Source organism: Aegilops tauschii, chromosome 5 (assembly GCF_002575655.3).
Source record: "Aegilops tauschii subsp. strangulata cultivar AL8/78 chromosome 5, Aet v6.0, whole genome shotgun sequence".
In the NCBI taxonomy this organism is placed as follows: Eukaryota; Viridiplantae; Streptophyta; class Magnoliopsida; order Poales; family Poaceae; genus Aegilops; species Aegilops tauschii.
The window spans coordinates 321,127,051-321,132,353 of NC_053039.3; positions in this window are offsets into that span (position 1 = coordinate 321,127,051).

Sequence of the window (5,303 nt, forward strand, 5' to 3'; positions counted from 1 at the left end):
TAGTAATGGCGCACTGTGGAACAGTGCGCCATTAGTATGTTTTTTTAACTAGTGCGCCTGTCCAAACATACTAATGGCGCATCCAGACACAGTGCGCCATTACTAGTTGTAACTAGTAATGGCGCACTTTTCCCTGATGCGCCATTGCTATTTTTGATACTAATGGCGCATTGCTTAGGAGGTGCGCCATTGTGGTTTTGTAGGTAAGTGCCGCAGCCCGACCGTCCACCATCTCTCTCTCCTCTCTCTCTCTCGCACGGAACCCTATCCTCTTCTCCCTCACCCCACGCACACACACACACGTCTCCCGGCCTCGCCCCAGCCCCGATCCATGCGCCATTGTGGTTTTGTAGGCAAGTGCTCCCTCCTCTTCCTGCGCGACGGCCCTTGCCCTCCTCTCTCTTCGGTCCCCTTCGCGCCTCCTCGCGGCAGTCGCAGCCAAGGAGCCCGAGCTCGGCGGCGACGAATCGGAAGGCAGCGGCGGCGCTGGATCTGGCAGTGGTGGAGCCGCCGCCGTCTCCACTCGCCGGGAACCGGCCAGATCCGCCCCACGAGCTTCACAGGTGCCACCCCCTCCGCCACCAGCCACGGTGGCCTCCCCCGCTCCGTATCGGCGCGGATCCAAGCTCTACTGAAGCATTTTACAGTTTCTGCAAAACTAGAAATACTCTGCTCTGTTCTCTCCATTGTCAAAGTTGAGTTCTTGGGAAGATTTATTTACACAAGCTCGAATTTCCTGTGAATTTGTTTCGATTTCATGGGAATTTCTGTGACAATTAACTTGAATCGTGGATTTTGTTGTGGCGTGGGCGCAGGACCCGAGCATCAAGGAGATGGCGGAGCAGATCGCCAAGGACCCGTCCTTCAGCGAGATGCCCCGTAAATCTACTGTATGATCAATCAAAACACGTTTTGTCCGAAGTCCAAACTTAATGGTAAACAAGAGGCTAATCTTGCTATTTTTGTTTGTTATGCGGTTTGCACTTTCTGTTTCCTTGAACAGTTTACAGTTCATCTAATTTACATTTTTATGTTAACTTTAGCAATTAATTTACCTCAAACAAGGTAATTAATATGATAATTATCCCCTGTGTATACCACAAGTAAGTAACTTACTGTAATTATGTCAAGAAATTAGAATGTTTGTGACCGACTATTTAATAAGATGCTCTTTTCACAAGGTGTGATATTGTGGCATATTTACCCTGGAGCTAGCATATATATGGAGCTGACTTTGTTCCTGGAGGTGAGCATATATTGTTGATCTTCTCATGTCAATTGCAGCAGTTCCTTGATTCACAATTTATATAGTGTGGTATAGTGGTTATATTTGGAGGTTTATCCCTGTGAAATAATCACCGCAAGGTGAGTACTTTCCGCAGCTAATGTGTTATGCATAAGCTCAGTGTGTTTGCTCAATTAGCTACTGCTCAATTAAAATTGGTGACCTTCCATTGATGATAGGTTTAGAAATTATGCATTGAGTAACTGGACCTGACCTGGAGTACTTGGTTAATTCAGTGATCTTTTAACAAAATTTTAACTGAATTATTTTGGGCAATGGAGTACTGAATTTTAACTGAGTAACTTGCACTTGCATATGCACTAGACCACTTGTAAATTCTTTGGCTCCTCTTTAATCTGGTGCAATAACTTAACTGACCGTAATAGCCCTGACATTTGTAAGTAACCATATCATTCAAACATCCAATTAAATCTATTCTACTCCATTTCCTGAGATGAAATTGTGATGATGGGAGTGACATTAAACAACTTGAACATCTAATTGTGCATGTACTCCATTGTTATATACTGATCCATCTTGTCTTTGCCCCATGTTAACATTCAAATTGTTAATTGCATTCAAAGTGTTAATTGTAGGAGCAGACACAGAGGAGGAATCTGCTACCTCAAAGCAGTTGATCGACGCCGGGAGGGTGGGTACGTGATGTCGGAGGCTGCCGGGAGGGTGGTGACGAGCTACCGAAGAGATGAGTTCTGGCTCTCCTCGATGCCAGGACGAGGCGCTGTTGCCGATCGGACGTGGACTCGATTGATTTTGATTTGAAATATGATGGGTTGTAATGTAAAATGCACTTCAGATCAAAATTTCCTCCCCTTGCGAGAGGTATTCTTGGACGAAGGGAGTAGAAGATTAGTTATAGGATTTTGTTTTATTTCTGTGCAATTTTCTTTTTATTGGATACTTATAAAGACATGGTAATATTCTTGCTATAATAAAAATGATGGTTCTATTTCATTTTTTGTTTTTAAATTATTTTTCCTTATAGGTTGTTTTTTGTAAATTTGTATTTTTTTGTTTTCCAAATATACTATTAGTGGCGCATTTCAGCCTTTATTGGTGGCGCACCTAGCTTTTTAGCTAGTGGCGCACCTCTAAGGTTACTAGTGGCGCACTTGGCTTTATTACTAGTGGGGCACCTAAGGGTTAGTAATGGCGCACTATTAGATGCACCATTACTGTCTGGGATAGTAATGGCGCACTATTAGATGCACCATTACTAAAACTTACTAATGGCGTGCTAGTAATGGCGCACCTAATGTGCGCCATTAGTAGCCAAAATAGGTGCGCCATTAATAACCTGTTTTCTAGTAGTGCTTTGTATGATATCGAGGAGCTAACATATAAAAGTAGGTGCTGTTATCATAAAGTTAGAATATATTACTAAATAATATAAATAACGAGTGTGGAATAATGACGGATCGGTGTGCGGAATTGTCCTAGGCAATTGTTAACAAGACCGGTAATCACTATTGCAGTTTCATATGAGGGAGAGGCATAAGCTAACATACTTTCTCTACTTGGATCATATGCACTTATGATTGGAACTCTAGCAAGCATCCGCAACTACTAAAGATCATTAAGGTAAAACCCAACCATAGAATTAAAGCATCAAGTCCTCTTTATTCCCATACGCAACAATCCCTCTTACTCGGGTTTGTGTTTCAGTCACTCACCAACCCACCATAAGCGAATCATGAACGTATTGCAACACCCTACAGCGGGAATCCCTCACGCTTGCGCGACACGGAGGGCACCATAGGACAGCACCGAAATAAAACATACAACTCATACCAATCTAGATCATCAATCAACCCAAAGACAAAAGATATCTACTCAAAATATCATAGGATGGCAACACATCATTGGATCATAATATGTGGCATAAAGCACCATGTTCAAGTAGGGATTACAGCGGGGTGCGGGAGAGTGGACCGCGTAAAAGAGATGAGGATGGTGATGTTGATGAAGACGATCACCGCGGCGATGATTTCCCTCCCGATGGCACTCCGGTGCCACCAAGAGAGAGGAGGAGAGATTCTCCCCCTTGTGATTCCTCCTCCATGGCCTCCACCCTCTGGTCCTTGGCCTTCATGATGATGATGGCCCCTTCGGGATACTCCTCCATGGCCACCGGTGATGATGGCCCCCTCCGGCAGGGTGCCAAAGAGGGCCTAGATTGATCACTCATGGCTACAGAGGCTTGCGGCGGCGGAACTCCCGATCTAGGTTAATTTTCCGAGGTTTCTGTATTTATAGGAATTTTTGGCGTCGGTCTCACATCAAGGAGGTGCCCGAGGTGTCCACGAGGCAGGCCCACGCGCCTGGGGGGGGGGGGGGCGGCGCCCCCACCCTAGTGGGCACCCCGGGACTCTCCTGGCCCAACTCCTTTACTCCGAGGTCTTCTTTTGGTCCATAAAAAATCATCAAAAATTGGCTCGTCAATTGGACTCCGTTTGGTATTCCTTTTCTGCAAAACTCTAAAACAAGGAGAAAACAGAAACTGGCACTGGCACTGGGCTCTAGGTTAATAGGTTAGTCCCAAAAATCATATAAAAGTGTATAATAAAGCCCATTAAACATCCAAGATAGATAATATAACAGCATGAATACTTCATAAATTATAGATACGTTAGAGACGTATCAGCATCCCCAAGCTTAATTCCTGCTCGTCCTCGAGTAGGTAAATGATAAAAGAAATAATTTATGAAGTGTGAATGCTAGCAGGTGCACAAGTTTGATCAATGATAATTTCAATCATCTTTTCTAGCATCATTATATGTCATAACAGTAGCTCATCTCATAAAACTTCTCATGATGAAGTAACAAGCTATTCACATGTTAAACTATAGATCATAAACTTTCTTGAAAACTAACAACCGTGTTATCAGTCATCAAACAATTACAATTCATCTTATTTTCAGGAAGAGTCTATGTCAGAGCTTTGATTTAGCAAGTCCACATATCAACTATAATTTAGTCTTTCACAATTGCTAGCACTCATGCAATACTTGTGGTTATGGAGTTTTAATCGGACACAGAGAAAGATAGGGGCTTATAGTTTCGCCTCCCAACCTTTTACCTCAAGGGTAATGTCAACAATAATAGCTCATGCTAACTTACATCCAATTAGATATATATATCAGGATCCTTCCAACATCCTGTGCTTGCCAAAGGATAAAATGTAAAAAGGAAAGGTGAAGATCACCATGACTCTTGCATAAGGTAGAAGATAAAAGTAAAAGATAGTCCCTTCGCAGAGGGAAGCAGAGGTTGCCATGCGCTTTCAGGGTTGGATGCACACAATCTTAATGCGAAAGAACGTCACTTTATATTGCCACTTGTGCTATGGACCTTTATTATGCAATCCGTTGCTTTTATTTCTTCCACATCACAAGATCGTATAAAGCTTATTTCCTCAACACCAATCAATCATACATATTTAGAGAGCAATTTTTATTGCTTGCACCGATGAAAACTTACTTGAAGGATCTTACTCAATCCATAGGTAGATATGGTGGACTCTCATGGCAAAACTGGTTTTAAGGGTATTTGGAAGCACAAGTAGTATTTCTACTTGGTGCAAAGAATTTGGCTAGCATGAGGGGGAAAGGCAAGCTCAACATGTTGGATGATCCATGACAATATACTTTATTTCGGATATAAGAAAACATAACCCATTACATTGTCTTCCTTGTCCAACATCAACTCTTTAGCATGTCATATTTTAATGAGTGCTCCCAATCATAAAAGATGTCCAAGATAGTATATTTATATGTGAAACCTCTCTTCCTTCAATATTCTTTCATGAATTGCTCAAGTGACCAATTCTATGTTTGCTAACTTTCAATAAGTTTACTACCTATACTTATTATGTGTGAAGTCATTACTCCCCATGTTATAAGTATATGAAACATATATAAATTCAGGTTTATGACATTCAATTTATTCAACCATTTACTCATAGGATATACGTGAAGCACATGAGTAAATGACAAAC